Raw genomic sequence first — 18,277 nt, 5'->3', positions numbered from 1 at the left:
ATGGGCCTCATCTCAAAGCGTGAACATACCTTTTTTATGTGACAATAATCCGTCCAATGAGAGCTCAAAATGCAAAATTCTTTGGGAGTACAATCAGGAAAATACCAAATATAAAAGGTGCAAAATAGTAGAGCGAATGGGACTTTTATTAAGAAAAGGATTTCTATCCTCCCAGAAATTCTTCCCAAACATTCAAGATACCTTAAATCGCTTTTGCAGGTCATGATGTAGATCATAACTCTCGGATAAGGGTACAACCCGATTTTATATTTATATAACCATCGTATGATGGTTTGGGGTCTTAGTCCCTATTTATTTTTTGGCCCTTATTAGGCATCTTTGTGTCTACGGGGGTACAGAACCTCTTCGCATAAAATTTGAAATTTTCAGAGTAGGGCCCATATTGGTCTTGAACACATTCATCAATTGATTTGGCTAAAAAATTTTGTTATGCTACCCTGGGGTAGCAGATAATTGCCACATAGGAATTATTTAAGTAAAGTCTCCACATTGGAGTATCCCCAAGTCCACTTTCACACCTAATGTGTGGTCAGAAAGGAAAATTTTGTATTCTATTGAATTTGTAACCCCCAAGAGAATATTGGTTGGGAACGTAGATTTGGAATGTACATCTATATGAAATAAATTGTGGAAACATGAACAAATTACAAATATAAGAAAGTAGTACGGGACCGAATATTTGTTGAATCGACATTGAATTATGCTACGATGAAAAATATGGATTTTATGGGGTCTCCAATTTACAATTTAAATGGAAAATAAAATAAATTCCCATCTTACGGTAATGGGTGTGAAATACCTATAATTTTGATTTGGCCTCTATTTGTCATATTGGATTTTAACGGGTAGAAGAAAGTTTTCAAAGTAGGTCGATGTTTCGGAGTAGTGCCCATATAAAGGTACCTCCTGATTTTACCATATTTCAAAGGATTTGGCTAAAAATGTGTATTCGGGGGGTGAAAATCTTACACAAAAATGTCAACATATTCACAAATTTTAGAATTTTCTCCATGCAATAGTATCCCCTCAAGTCCACCTTTTGGCGGACAAACAGACCGACTTGGTTAGGGGGACTTATGAGGACTCTAATGCACAATCTAAGGTGCTAATGGGTTTAAAAAAGTAATTTACTTTGCCCTATTCTTAAATCATTCAGCCCTCAATTATGAGGTGTACAAAATACAGTAAATTCCAAATTGCTTCTCATTTGACTGTAAAATTTTTCTACGATTTTTACCATACTAAAAATTAATTTGATCCCTTACATGAGGATAAGATTCATATACACTTTTTAATAGATTTGTATAGCACATCCACACATTTGAAGCACACGGTTTAAATATTGAAGTCCACGGCTTATAAATGGGTACAGATATTTTAAAACACTTTTAATCGACCAGTACGCGAACACTTATATCAGTCATATCTGTGAATAATTATGCTTTTAAAAATATGCATAATAAACAAAAACTACGGGCCGGCAACGCGGACCGGGCCAGCTAGTTTTATATAAAAGTATCTGAATTCAAGCGTGTTTCACTTTAAACTTCATATACCAGTAAGACCGTTTGCATAATGCAGTTAAATTTATCAAAAAACCACAAAGTGAGTGAGACCGTTATATGGGGCCATACCAAAACGGGAACCTCTATAAAAAATTTTAGACTTCAAAGATTGTCATCTATCAAAGCATCTAAAATACCAAATTTGAAACAATTATGTGGGTAAATGTAACGAGGATTATCAAAATACCGAATATCGGTGGGTATCGTTATATGTGCGCTTTAGGAAAATGTAGAACTAAATATTCATTGTTTTGCCACCGGGCTAGAACGCATTATGAACTGGAAATACCAAATTTTATCAAAATATTGAATATCGTGAGGTACCGTTAAATGGGGGCTATATCAAAACGTGAACCTATACATACAATGTTTCGCCATATGAGCTAGAAACCACTTTGACCAAGAAATACAAATTTTTAGGTAAATCCGCCAAAAAAAAATGTGGAAAAAATCTTCAAAATACTGAATATCGGGAGGTACCGTTAAATGGGGGCTATATCAAAACGTGGACTTATACATACAATGTTTCGCCATACGAGCTAGAACCCACTTTTACCAAGAAATACAAATTTTTAGGTAAATCCGCGAAAAAAAAATGTGGAAAAAATCTTCAAAATATTGAATGTCGGGAGGTACCGTTATATGGGATCTATAGCAAAACGTGGACCTATGTCTTCAATGTTTCGCCACACGAGCAAGAACCCATTATACCCTACAAAGATCAATTTTAAGACAAATCTGTGAAAAAATGTAAAGAAAATCATAAAAACGAAAATGTGAACCTATACATGCAATGTTCCGCCTGTGAAACTAGAACCCATTATCACCTACAAATACCAATTTTTAGACAAATCCGTGACAAAATATGGCGAAAATCATCAAAATACCAAATATTGAATATTTAGGGATGTTACAAACGGAATGACAAAGTTTGTATACCCTCCTTTTCAAGGTGGAGGGTATACAAATTGTGTGCTGACCTTAAAATAAGCTTGCCATTATTTCAATTATTTGCCTAAGTCTGGAGTATCCCCTCATAGGCTTAAATTTATATTACTCCCTATTACAGAGAATAATGTTTTTTCAAAATGAACCTCACGGCATTGATTCTGGCGAAGGGAAGGTCACTTGGCCTTTGTAGCTTATTGATATGACGATTTTGGTTAAAAGCAAGCTCTTTAGCGATGAGCAATCGCAAGTGAACGAGAATCACACTCAGTTCACTGGTATCATCTCAGAAATGTAATACCATCACACAGAGATATAACGCATAATAAATAGGGCGAATATGGAAACGTCACGGAACAACTCAGAAATTTATGTTATTGTGGAAACCAAAACCTTGTTGCACAGTATTATCTGTTTAGTGTAGTTACATTGGTAACAGTCCATCTGCGGCATTTTAGTTCGACAAACATAAATATACAGTAATCTTAAAAGTATAAATCACACAAATTCCCATTGCATTTAAAACAGTTCATTATTTACACAGTCTACGGCTTGCTAAGATGTTGCCGGCGATGTAGTTGTGCTTTTCAACGGCATTAGCAAATTATCCTTCACACCTGTGTTCTTCCACATCATAACAGGAATTGTAATTGATAAACTGTGAATGTCTCTGGTGAGAAAGCAGTCTAAACAGTTGCTGTCACTCTCTTCATTTTAATGATAGTCTTTCCGGAAGAATGATTTGCAAACTGTGCAGTCCATATCGCCTATGCAATACACATAGATGATAGAAAAGTTTTGTCGGGTGTCATATACGACGTTAACATCATCTAGATGTAAAAATGTTCCTTTCATTGTTTTACTAGCCTTTAAGGCATAGGCAAATAAAACCCCTTTCGTTTACATAATCTGATGAACAATTCACATAGTTTTAACTAAAACATTTTTGAATTGAATTAATAGAATGCAGAAAGAAGGAAAATAAGGATCTTAAAGGATTCTGCTCCAAGGGTTTTGAAAGTTTAAAAAATTGAAAATTGCGAAAAATAAGATATAACTCGATTAAAGAAATGAATATTAAAAATTTAAATTAAAAGACAAATACAAAATTGCTTAAGGAATTAAAATAAGTGCTATTTCCGAACAATTTATGTTAATGTTTACACGAAATTTGTAAAAGCTAAAGTTTGGCTAGAAATTCATTCTCTAGATATATCTTCAACAATCATATCAAAATATATCTTCAACAATATCAACGATCTTGTAAAACAAATGAAAAAGAATTAGTCTCCTGAGCTTTTGTCTGATAATAAAATATATTTTGATCTGATTATTCAAAAGGTTTGCCCTTTATTGGGATGACAATCAAGGAGCGGGTCAATAACTTCTATTTTACATATGGCCTAAGTCTGATATAATTGTGCGACGTGTCAGGTTTGGACATAGTTGTACATATTTTTTAGAAAATGTTGAACTATTGTGGAGGAGGTAGGAGAAAGAGTAGACCGACATATTCCATAATTATATTACATCTATAGCTTATAGAAATATTATTATTTTGATCTTTTTTGTGGAGGTTTCTGAAATAATCGGCTGATGACCATTGCAGATGAAGAAGTTAGAATAATGATTTTTAATTTCACGTTAAATCTCGAGTTTAGACAAACATTGAAATATACTTCGTTTAAAAAGAATCGGTGTCTTGTTTCGCATGTTAGTAGTCAAAATATCTAGCCTATCTTCCATATTTACACTAGATTTTATGTTGATATATATATTCATTTGCGCTGATATTAGCCATTATTTGCACAATAAACCTGAAATCGGATTAAGGATATTTAGGAGCTATATCCAAATCTTAGCCAATCTCGATAAAATTTGGCATAGGCATTTCTGTAAGATACCTGGTATCAAATATCAATGTTGTCGAATGTATATTACGAATTTGAGGGACTTAAACACCAAATCGGATGAAACATGTATAAGGGAGTACCAAAATTCGGTTGGATGTTCCAAGTAGATTGCAGTTCAATTGGTATTAAATTCAACAACTGAAAAGAATCAATGGAGTGCAAATACCTTGGCGGGATGGGGAAATATGGCACTACGTATTGTATGTACTACAGGGTGAGATGAAAAAACTGCAACCGACTTCAGACTGTCGTCATTTCTAAGCCACTCGTCCGACAGCTGACTACTAAAGTTATTCCAGTGAAAGCTCATTATATTGCTTACAAGCGTACAAAAGCATTTCGGTGAGAATTTTTAAGAAAAAAAGCTATTCGTGATGGAATTCAAGCGTGATAGTGGCTATAGTTAGAGCACTCCAGCATTTAAATTTGAATAAATATTTTGTGTATCGTACCATCGCTCGTTACCGTGATACTGGTAGCGTAGCCCGACGTCATGGAAGTAGACGAAAGAAAATAGAAAACATCAGCAGAAATAGTTCGAAAAGTGAGGAAGCGTCTTGATCGAAACCCGCGTCGCAGTGGCCGAAAAATAACTCGTGAGCTGAACATATCGCAATATTCCATTCGGCAAATATTGAAAAATGAACTCGGGGTAAAGCTATTGAAATTCCAAAAAGTGCAAGAACTTACAGCGGCACTGAAAGAAAAAAGACTCAAAAGAGCTAAAGAGTTGCTTCGCTTGGCCGAAAGTGGTGAACTGCCGAATTTGGTTTTCTCCGATAAGAAAACATTAGTTGGCCAGCAGTTTGTAAACAAACAAAATTATCGTGATTACTTGCCAAAGAGATCAGCTAAAAATGTGCACCTTCGGTTGGTGTGGGCCGCCATAAAAGCCAATAGTGGCTCTCCTCTCGTATTAATCGGCCATGACATCAGAATAATTGCCGAATATTGTCGCCAAAATATTCTGAAGGGTGTATTAAAGCCTTGGACACGCAAACATTTTGGCCGCAGACCTTGGACATTCCAACAGGACTCAGCATCATCGCACTTAGCACGCGCCTCCCAAGAAGGGTTACAAAATGAGGTTCCTCGCTTCATTTCCAGCGCAAAATCTCCGGATACCGATCCGTTGGACTATTGTGTAAAAATACCGAAGTGTCGATCACCTCAAGCAAGCGCTTCGCCGGGAATGGGCCAAAATACCGCAGAGCAACATTCGTGTGACGGTATCATTGGCCGTTTAAAGGCCATAATTCGTGCCAAAGGTGACCAATTCGAACAAATCTATACTTATTCTAAAATTTGATGCTATTTCCGAAATTTCTTGCTTGCATTTAAAAAAAATTAAAAATGTAAAAATTATGGCGTTTGACTTTGTTGCAATTTTTTTATCTGGCCCTGCATGGGGTAGACCTGGTAATGTACTAATCGGACTATTGGTCATGATATTGGAGTTAGACGTTCCTCATTTGACTGGCAGAAACGTCATAAAATAAATGCAGATATTAGTGCGTAACTTCTTATTTATTAGTTCTTTTATACATTTTTAGCATTTTATCTATTGACTGGAATCCGTGGTAAACGGTAAGTTCATTGCTATTTCTATATTTCAACTTTCCAAACTCAATAAATTATTCATTGCAATAAATACCATATCAATCTTATCATCTCGAAATATTTATTTGTCCTCATATTACTATGCCTGTCCGACTGTTTGTATAGTTAAGTGGCACATTTGTAATATTGTAATACACAAGTGGAAATTTGAATACAGATGTGAACTGTTTATCAGTAGTCACTTAGATATCCAATTAAATAATTACCACTCGAAATAAAAAGCCAAAAGATTAATTGTTATATTAATTTTCAATTATATTTACTTAGGTTGCGCACTAGTTACGCCCACCTATGTAATAAATTCATATGGTTATTAAATGCGGAAAGATACCATACATTTTATGACTATAACTGTGGGGTTATTAGCTTTACCAAATTAGTAAATTTCCCTAAAATTATTACAATCTCATACTGTTATCAGTAGTTGGCTAATTGAAATTTGGGTGATAAAGTAATGTAGCTGCTTACACTTACTTTTACAGGTTATATTATATATATATATATATATATATATATATATATATATATATATATATATATATATATATATATATATATATACATACATATATATATATATATATATATATATATATATATATATATATATATATATATATATATATATATATATATATATATATATATATATATATGTGGTTAGCTTGTAATATATACATTATTCAAATTGTTATATGTCGTTCATTTCATTTCGTTAAAAAAAAAAAGGTTAAAGTTTTGACCAGCAATTATTCCCAGTATTAGATGAAGTGTATAAATGGAATAATTCGGTCCTCTATATATGGTACCTCTCGCAAATTTAAAAGTTTTTCAAAAATGATCACATATGAGAAGGATATAGTCCAAGTCTGGCACTTTGTCATATTTATATTGGACATAGGACACATATGAAATGCACAATATTGGCCCGCTAACTCCCCCATAAAGAGTCAACAGTTTAAAGAATGGTAATGCAAGTCAAAATATATTTAAATGAACGGAGGGTACTTATCTGTCGCAAAACTTTTTATCTTGTTATACCCTCCACCTTGGAAATGAGGGTATATTAACTTTATCATTCCGTTTGTAACATCCTTAAATATTCGTCTTAGACCCCATAAAGTATATATATTCATAATCAACATAAACTTCTAAGTCGATTTAACGATGTCCGTCTGTCTGTCTGTCTGTCCGTCTGTCTGTCTGTTAAAATCACGATACAGCCCACATTATTTGACGTAGAGCGCCAAAATTTAGCAGAGCAATTTGCATTGTGTCTAGAATGGTTGGTATTGAAAATGAGATATATCGGTCCACGTTCTGGTATAGTCCCCATATAAAGGTACCTCCCTATATTCGGTATTTTAGTTTTTGTTGCCACATTTTTTCCCTGATTTGTCTAAAAATTGGTATTTGTGGGTCATAATGGGTCCTTGTTCGTGTGGCGAAACATTGTAATTATAGGTCCACGTTTTGGTGTAGCCCCCATATAACGGTACCTCCCGATATTCGGCATTTTAATGGGTTTTTGCCACATTTCTTCTAATGTTTCTTTTACCCTAAGGTGGAGGGTATTAAAAGTTTGGTACAAATAGGCGAATTTAAAATAACCTTTTTCTTGACAATAACTTTTATATTCGGGATCAGTTTGTAGGTTCTGATTTCTTGAAAAATTTTCGTTTGCAGAAGCCGATTCTGTCGGTAAATCTATGTGGGGGAGGCACTTGCAGAAGTGGGCCGATAAGTTCCCTTTTCACACTAGATTTAGTTGACATTTTTGCGGAGAGTTAAAAGGAACATAGGCTTATTACCAAATTAGTTAGTTTGAACTCTTGTGTGTGAGGTATTAGAAGCAGTGGTTCGGATATACGAAATTTAAGGAAAATTTGTTGTATTATTTCTCAACTATGGAAGGTCAAGGGTGATTAAAATATTAAGATGTGTAACGCTTGAACGAAATCAGATACCTCTCTTGGCTAATCTGGAAAATTATCCTACCCTCCACCTTGGATAAATTTTTCATTCCGTTTGTAACACCTCTAAATATTCGTCATAGACCCCATGATCAGCATAAAATGCGAAGTCAATTTAACGATGTATGTTGAAATCTGAAATCTGTTCTGTTAAAATCACGATACAGCCCACATTATTTGGCGTAGTTCTTAACAATTTGGCATAGTAGGTTGTTTTCATAGTAGGTCTAGGATAGTTGATATTGAAAATGTGATATATCGGTTCACGTTTTCGTATAGCCTCCATATAACGGTACCTCCCGATATTCGGTATTTTGATAGTTTTAGCCACATTGCAAATCGGATTTGTCTAAAAATTGGTATTTGTAGTTCACAAACGGTACCTCCGGACATTCGATATTTTTACGATTTAAGCCACATTTTTCAATAGATTTGTGTGAAATTTAGCATTTGTACTTCATAATGAGTTCTACAATCTGTGTCAAAACATTGACCATATTGGTCAAGGCACGTTTCGGTATTTATTATTTGATATATATACCGATATTCGGTATTTTGATAATCATAGTCACATTTTCCCATGAAATTATGTCAAATTTGGTATTTAGACTGGCAATAGATTACAATCTTTGTAAAAAAATGTTAAATTGGTTCGCGTTTTGGTATGGCCCCCATATAACGGTTCCAACCACTATATTGTCTTTGATAACTCTACCTGCATTCTCCTGCCGATATTACTGGATTTTGTAGTTTAAAGTGGAACGCGTTTGAATCTAGATACTATTTTCTTTTTCTAATATTTTTCAACAATCTGTTCTTGCAAAATTGTTAAATATTAATTCCATTGTTGTTGTTTGTTTTTAGAGAAATATGGCAACGTTGACCAGGGGTAAGGCAGGAAATAATGGGATTTAGCCTAAATATTTTGCAACTACGAAATACTACTGAATCCCTAACAAACATGTCAACACTTTTCTATTGATAGACAAGACAAGGTCGATGAAGGGGTTTTTGTTTTAACAGACAAAACCAACTATTTCGTTCAGGTAAACGAAGGCATAACAAGTGGAGAGAGTTTAAAATGTTTATTAGTGCGGTTACAAGATTTCGAAGAGTTTCCAATAGAATTTGAATTTACTTTAATTCTTTGATTCTATTGAGCTTACGATCTCGTCACTTAGGTAAAAAAGTTTTTTTGTCAACAATAGTGGGATATAGCCCAACTATTTTGCAACAACAAAATACTACAGTATCCCAAACAAACACGCCAACAGAAACTAATTCGAGAGAATTGAAAGAATATTTAATTAGAATGTGAAAAAATATTCTCGTTTAAATCCCTTTAAAAAGGTCGAAACAACCTCTTGGAGAAAAATTGTCATTTAATATGCTGCAAAAAGTTTTCGAACCCCGCAGCCAGGATGTTTTCGGAATATTTATTCAATTTGGGTGGAAAACTCTTTTTTTTCTTTTTCTTTCGTTTGCCACCCTCAACAGTGGCATATCGAAATCAACTTAAAATCCTTAACGTAATTATATAAATTTTTAATTTAAATTGACCTGCCTTGTTTGAGTTTGGCCACATATTTTGGCAAATCATATTTTTTGCTTTATGAATTTTTAATACCCCTTTTTCACTTTCCAATTACTTTTTCCATTCTGTTTCGTGTTTTCAGGAAGTTGTATTTCACCGTTTAAAAATCCCACAAGATTTTTCAACCTTGCCAAAGTTGTTTGTCGTGTTGAACAGCTATTTATGTACCATCACCCTCCTTCCAGGAAATAAGTTGAATACCATTGCCTCTTCACGTCTGACATACGTTTGCAGATTTTATTTTTCCTTGTTCATCAACAACAACTGTTGAACAGAGAAATGCGAAAACATCGAAAAGTGAAAAAGTCGCAACATTACTATTAAATTTGAAACCAGACATTGGAACTCTTGTGTGCCACACCATTTGACGACATAAAGCTGTGATGGAATACACGACACTTTGATTGCGACGCTAAGGGGATGAAAAAGTTTCATATGAAACGGGAGCATACATATATATTTCAATTGAATTTATGAAATGAAAAGAAAGAACTTCTTGAAGTGTAGCCATCCACTGTTACTGGCCAGCATGGAGCCCACCTGTTGTGAGCTTTGCATGGGAATAGCCCTTGTGGCCCAGCCAGCCATCAGCCCCATTTTTGTAAATGTATGGCGACAAGTAACATTGTAATCGATTCACTTCTTCAGTCGTCCTGTCACCTTTCGGTTCCATTGGAGAACAAACTCTTTTGTGTTCTAAACGGCATTGATTACATTTTGTCATAAATCTGTGCATAAGATTCTCTTTTCGAGATTACTTTAATTGAAGGTTTAAATGTTAAACGTATCGTTTGAATGGACTTTGTAACCATATTTAAAGCAATTCTATTTCTTTTGAAAAGACTGCGTGTGGGGGTAAATTGGATGGGAATGTTAAAGTATTAAGAAAATTATAGAAATACTAGCTAAACCCGGTGCGCTTCGCTACCCCTTTTGATTTTATATGCATTCAAAATTTTATTTACGAATATATGTTGGTTAAAAATTTAAAAAAAATTAAAAAAAATATATTGCACTACTTTAATGCGTAAATAACCAAAACCATTAGAAAAGCAGTAACATGACATACATACACGAAGGGTTTGTCCTTTGGATTTTTTTATTTCATAGCAAATTGCAAGCGTGCAGGAAACTGTAGTTTCTTGAAGATGAGTGGCATTTCTATTGCTATTAGTGAATTCGAGGTAGCAACATACTTCCCCGTAATAAGCGTATTTCAAATTAATTGTTGTGTTGTTCTTTAGTCTTAGCCTAAGGCGTTGTGGGTCAATGGTTCTTATTAAAATCATATCCCAATCTGATCCGATTTAAATATAATTTTAAAAAATTTACTTTTACACCAAATTCCGCCACCACTTTCATATTTCATTGAAATTGGTGCGTCAAATATGTGAAATCGGTCGAGAATATATATATGGGAGCTATATCCAAATCTTAACTAATTTCCAATTAATTTATCACATTTATTATTATAATCAAATTCCGCTTCACATTCTGAATTTCATTGGAATCGGTCACATAATATATATGAAATATATATGTTAGCTATACCCAAACCTGAACCGATTTCAATATTATTTGGCAATTTTTTTCTGGTGCCAGATTTCGTCTCTCGCTTTGGATGCATCAAATATGTGAAATCGGCCGAGAATATATATGGGAGCTATAATCAAATCTCAGCGTATTTGAATATAATTTGTCAAATTTATTTTTGTACCAAATTTAGCCACCCATGCCGAATTTCATTGGAATCGGAAATACGTATCGTGTTTTGTGCATCAAATACATGAAATCGGTCGAAAATATATATGTGAGCTATACCTAAATTTGAACCGATTTTAATATAATTTGACTAATTTATTTTCTAATCAAAATCCCGTAACACATTCCCAATTTCATTTAAATCGAACATACATCTCGTGTTTGGTACATCAAATAAACGAAATCGGTTGAAGATGTATATGGGAGCTATATCCAAATCTGACCCGATTTCGATATAATTTGACAAATGTATATTTGTTTTAATTTCCGCTACACATTCCAAATTTCATTGAAATTAGAGATACATAGCGTGCTTAGTGCATCAAATACATGAAATCGGTCGAGAATATATATGGGAGCTATATCCAAATCTGAACTGATTTCAATATAATTTGACAAATTAATTTTTGCTCCCAATTTCATTACTTATTTTAAATTTCATTAAAATTGGACATACATATCGTGTTTGGTGCACCAAATACATGAAATCGGTCGAAATATATATGGGAGCTATATCCAAATCTGAACCAATTTCAATATAATTTAATAAATTTATTTTCGGATCAAATCCCGTTAAACGTTCCAAATTTCATTGGAATCGAACATTCATATCGTGTTTGAGGCATCAAATGAACGAAATCGGTCGAAAATATATATGAAAGCTATATCCAAATCTTAACCGATTTCAATTAAATTTGGGAAATAACTTTTTTAGATAAAATCCATCACACGTTTCAAATTTCATTGAAATTTGGGATACATAGCGTATTTGGTGCATCAAATGCTTGAAATCGGCCGAAAATATATATGGAAGCTATATCCAAATCTGACCCGATTTCAATATAATTTGGCAAATTTATTGTTGTTCCAAATTCCGTTACGCATTCCAAATTTGGAGACTGTATCTGTAATCGATCAATAGATATGTGCATATAAAATCTAAATTTTTGGGAGGTACCTCCGATTCTGATGCTATATCTCCAGTTCCAAGTGGAAATTCTAAAATGTATATAGCCTATGTTACTTTCAGGCGATGTTGCAGTATATATGGAAAATTTCAGGAAAATCTATTCAGCGGTTTTTGAGTCCATAAATTACAAACAAACAAACAAACAAACAAACAAACAAACATACAAACATTTTCCTCTTTTATAGATATAGAAGGTTGAATGTATGTTTGTCATACATTGCTGTTGGTTGAACGTTTGACTAATACTTTGTTGACTTTAATGGAATATGCCAGAAGATTTGTGATGTATTTATTTCGACAAAGGGGAATAAATTGATATATTATAAGTAGATGGCCATACTCCGGTTCCGAGTCCATTTAAACCTATATGGTCATGCGGTATTAACAGTAACTTTAAAAAATACTAGAGGTCCAGTCTTCTTTTATTTTTGCTTTTGAATTTGCAATTTTATGTAGTTAGGTCTCTCGCCAACGACTGTTATGTAACAATCGGAAAACAATAAATAAATTTGTAAAAAAATAAATTACAGAAAATGTTTACTTCGTGGGGTGTTGCGATGGCAAAACTAGTTTTTATAAGGGTAGAAAAAAGGGAAAAGGGAAAAAAGTGTGCTATAACAGGCCTAGTTAATACCCGTTGTACCATTCCAATGTAATCACAAATCCCGCTATGGTAAAATGGTTTTTTAGGATTATTGTACCTAACTACGCAAGGCACATATCCTCAAAACAGCTCTACACGTATTTCAGTTACATTCATATGAATACATGTATTCAACTTTTGCGGTGAAAAATATCGATGGAATACGTCGGGTATTAGGAAAAGGTGTTATATGATGTAATATACGTCAAACAATTTTTTGGATAATTATACTAAAATGTTACAATATTACCAAACTACAGCGTCAGATAAAAAATGAAAAAATGTCGGAAATAACATCATATTTTGGAATAAGTTTAGATTTGTTCGAATTGGTCACCTTTAGTACGAATCATGGCCTTCAAACGGCCAATGAAACCGTCACACGCTGCCAGAATGCTGCTCTGCGATATTTGGCCCATTTCCGGCGAAGCGCTTGCTTGAAGTGATAAACACTTTGGTATTTTTTAGTGCCAACGGATTATTTGCTCGAAATGAAGCAAGGGACCTCATTTTGTAACCATTCTTTGGTGGCGCGTGCTGAGTGCGATGGTGCTGAGTCCTGTTGGAATGTCCAAGGCCTGCGGCCAAAATGTTTGCGTGCCCAAGGCTTCAATACACCCTCCAGAATATTTTCGCGATAATATTCGGCAATTATTCTGATGCCACGGTTGATTGATACGAGCGAAGAGCGACCATCGGCTGTTATGGCGGCCCACACCATCGCTATGGCCGGCACTTGAGTTCTGGTGCCCAAACGAAGGTGCACATTTTCAGCTGACCTCTTTGGCAAGTAAACACGATCATTTGTCTTTTTTTTGTTTACAAACTGCTGGACATCGAATGTTTTCTCAAGGGAGAAAACCAAATTCGACAGTTCACCGCTTTCGGTCAAGCGAAGCTCTCTCTTTAGCTCTTTTGAGTCTATTTTTTTTCTGTTGCGAATGGAATATTGCGATATGTTCAGCTCACGAGCCATTTTCAGCCACTGCGACGCGGGTTTCGATCAAGTCGCTTCTTTACTTTTCGAACCATTTCTGCTGATGTTGCTGTTTTCTTCCATCCACTTCCTTCCTTGGGCTACGCTACTAGTATCCTCGTTACCGTGATACTGATGCGATGTTAAGAGACACAAAAAATTTATTCACATTTAAATGCTGGAGTGCTCTAAGTTAACTAAGTTGAAAGTTAGTCATATAAAAAATGTCTGTAAAGGCCGAAATGCCAATATTCGTGGAGTATGCGTCACTTATATTTGCTTAAAATTTATTGTAATTTATTTATCAACGGCAAATATTACAATAACTTTAAAAAGCTAATATATAATATTTCCTTTAAAAAAAGGAACATTTAAAGAGTATGGATTGCTTAAGGCATAGTCTTCTAGTTAGTAAATTCATTTGATAAATATTTTGAATAAAAGGAAAGAACTATTTTCGGGATCGGCCGACCTTTCACCACCAAGCATGTTTGACAGTTCTACCTTTAACAAATATACCTTTGTACTAGCAAGTGGCCGCTACTTCATCCAGCTTAAAATTTTAAATTTATTCCAACTGTTCGTGTTAGGCCTTTTTGTTTTGATATACAAAATGCACAATTTTTGGACAAACATTTTTAATTAAAACTTCACATATCGTACTAAATTATTAAACTTTATATGTATTTCTTATTTTCATTTTTTCTGCAAGAATAACAATTTTTACCTTTTACACCAAAAGGATTTCAAAATATTACATTTTGAAGTTTACCGAGGAGGATATTAGTGAAACCATTGCCAATGGACCCACATCCAATTGTTCTCTCCAAAACTATTTCATATATAAACAGTGACATCTATTCCTCCACCCAATATCAAATTTAGTAACATTAGGACTTTTCTTATAACTGTAGTACTCATTTGCCAAACCATTCCACATCTCAACACTAGACACCATCAGTTATCGCAACATAAAATTTCACGGTTTCAGCTCCATCAGCTTAATTTAGTACTTTTCGAACAACTGTAGAACACATTCCCAAAACCAACTCCATATCTCAATTTCCAAAATTCAGATTTGAAGCATTATCTTTTGACCAAATACCAAGTTGTCCCAAATATAGCACTATTTTATAGTTTTCGTGCACTTGTAAAACTCCCTTTTTATCAAAAACCCAACTATTAACTGGGATCCAATACGGAGTTCTTTCCTTTATCATTTCACCATTAACCAAACTGTTCTACGATTAAGTACAGTTCACACATTTAGCACACATTTCCAAAGACATCTTCATATATAAAACTTAATTTCCAACCTTGATTCTCACACCAAATTTCATTTCAGTTTTTAGATCTGTTCGTTCATATAATGTCAAATAGTACCATGTCAGAATTTAAGTACCTTTTTGAACTTTCGTACCTTTAAAGTTCAAATTTCCAAAACTCCTTTTGGTGCATCTATCCTGCACTCCATCATCAGTGACTCTCATTCCAAATTTCAGCTCATTCTAGATTATTCCGTTCGTTCAATACGAAGTATTCCATTTATGTAATTTTTTTAGTACGAATTTCCGAAAACCCAGCTTTGCCACACACCTACACACCAAGATTTCAAGAGTCTAGCTATAGTCGTCTCGTCTGGGCAATAATTTTCAGACAGTTTGTCAGGCAGTTATTTCACTACTCTTTTATATACATAGGGACTTTTTTGTGTACATTAATTTTTATGAAGTAAATACATAGCGATTCGGAATGTTTATGAAGTTAATCATACCAACTATGATAATTATTGCGTGCGTACTACTCACTTAAAGATAGTTAGAGATTGAAATCGGCTAAAAGTAATATATGAGAGCTATACATTAATCTAGATCGATTTCCACTAAATTTGACAGGAGTATTCCTTCTTCTGGGTGTGACAAACATCATTGCTATAGATAGAGGATTCTTGCTATAAAAGCGACTTAAGCATATCCAAATTTTACTGAATTTAATCTAGTCGGAACTTGACCGTACGAACCAAAACTCAAAACTTAGAGGGAAATATATGTAAATATGAAAAAAAATTAGGCAATATTTGACAAATATATATTTTTATTATCTTATTTTATACGACTCTGAGACGGAATTGAAATCGAAAAATCCATCAAACTTTTCTGGGAAATTCTACCAATGACGATATTTGCCTCTTGTGTGTTTAATGAACTCAACAATTTCCTTTTATTCTCAATAGGAATGTTAAAATTTACTAAACATTGTAATATTCAAAGAGGAATCTATAGTCATCGCGGAGGCCTATAACATTTATAAGCATTGAATTAATTGTTATTATTACAAAACAACTTAATAAAATTTTAAAATTAATTCAATCCGATTCACCAGTTTATCTCTTTATGTATTTTTGTTACATATAGTTATATTTTTTTACATAGAATACTGAATATTATATTAACTGAACATATATATAAACACAAAATTCCCATAATACCCATATCATATTGTATTCAATTTCTATGAAATGGTATCTATGAATACTTGAGCGTATTTCGATATTGAATACAATCTCTCAATAAATCCTTTGGGGCCACAAACCCCAAATGTAAAAAAAAATGTAATCACCTCCAGGTAACAAAATAAAACGTTAAAAGTGCTCATGGGATTATTTTCAACAGGTGTTGTGCGATTACCTTTAATACACACACATACACTTTCCCCCTCGCCGAGGATTGCTTCTCAGAGAGTTAAACCAAAACACACACACACGCCAGCAATACGTTTACTAAAAATGTGCAAATTCATTGTTGGATCATATTGTCAAAGGAATTACAAAGAGTTTGTAACGTTTCTGCGGTTTACAAAACGGGTTTATGGTAGATTTTCGATTTGAAATTTAAATATGAATACAAGTGAAGCACATTTACCAAACTCGCCGAGTGCATTCGTTATGATAAGGTAGTTATATATGAAAATAAATGTTTTTCTATTTATGACTTGAATATTTATATAACAATGTTTGCTCGTGAAAGAAATACATATTCAAAAGATTTCCCTAGACCATTGAAATGTACGTCTGCAGATGCAGATCTGAATAAGGGCGAGTAAAATAAAAAATTGTAGTAGAATGGCAACATGGATTCCATGTAGTAGGGAGTAGCTTTACCTATACTAAAAAACGTTTTCCAGAACATTGTAAACATTGTAAATTTGACAGTTAAAATGCTGAAAATACAGTCTACCAGTTTAGAAATTTGGATTAGGGCTCCAAAGTGCTTCTAAATGAAGGGTAACTCCTTAAAGAAGTCTATCAGCCAGAAATGTAGAGATGATATATGTAGTCCTCCCATTTCTCCACCAATTTCTAATTTTTAATATTTCTAAGCGAGTGCATAGTTTCTTGGTAAAGTAAAAAGTTATTCTTATTAGTGACATTATGAGTTACAAAACTCTCAAAATAAACAACATCAACCAGTAAGGAAAGCTCAAAAGTCGGGCGGGGCCGACTATATGATACCCTACTCCACCATGCATATTTAGTAGAGCTCTCGTAAAAAGGTTTATACAGGGCATTTCAGAGCTCTATGAGATTTTTGGTACAAAATCAAATCTCATGTACGAAAATTCATGCCATTTGGGCTGATATTGGCCATTTGATGCACAGTTAACACGAAATCGGATGAAGATATATATGGGAGCTATAGCTATATCTGAACCGATTTTTACTAAAATTGGTGTACTTGCTTCTAAGCTGGTTTCGTTCGGATTTGCCAAAATTGATTCTATTACGGCCATTTGGTGGTCAATCACCCGAAATCGGATGAAGATATATATGAGAGCTATATCCAAATCTGAACCGATTTCGGTAAAATTTAAAACAGCTATTCCTGTGCTCCATCTAATACCTGGTACCAAACATCACGGTTGTGGAGTGAATATTACGAATGTAAGGGACTAAAACACTAAATCGGATGAAACATATATCTGAACCGATTTTCACTAAATTTGATATACTTGCTTCTAGGCTGAATTTGGTCCGATGTACTAAAATTCAGTCCATTTGGACTTATATCGGCCATTTGGTGCACAATTAACCCGAAATCGGATGAAGATATATATGGGAGCTATACCCAAATCTGAACCGATTTCGATAAAATTACAAACAGCTATTTCTGGGCTGTATCTTTTATCTGGTACCAAATATCATTCTTGTGGAGTGCATATTACGAATGTGAGAGGCTTTAACACCAAATCGGATAAAACATATATATGGGAGCTATAGCTGTTTCTGAACCGATT

General features: G+C 33.9%; 1 protein-coding gene across 1 annotated transcript in view; it reads right to left on the bottom strand.

Moving 5' to 3' along the window:
• LOC101897624 (diuretic hormone class 2) overlaps window positions 1-18,277 on the bottom strand; it is a 68,500-nt gene that overhangs the window by 11,833 nt on the left and 38,390 nt on the right. The gene's annotated exons all lie outside the window — the stretch shown is intronic.

This window comes from Musca domestica, unplaced genomic scaffold (assembly GCF_030504385.1).
Source record: "Musca domestica strain aabys unplaced genomic scaffold, Musca_domestica.polishedcontigs.V.1.1 5, whole genome shotgun sequence".
In the NCBI taxonomy this organism is placed as follows: Eukaryota; Metazoa; Arthropoda; class Insecta; order Diptera; family Muscidae; genus Musca; species Musca domestica.
The sequence above is the reverse complement of the archived record's forward strand: the minus strand, read 5'-3'. Positions and strand labels throughout refer to the sequence as shown.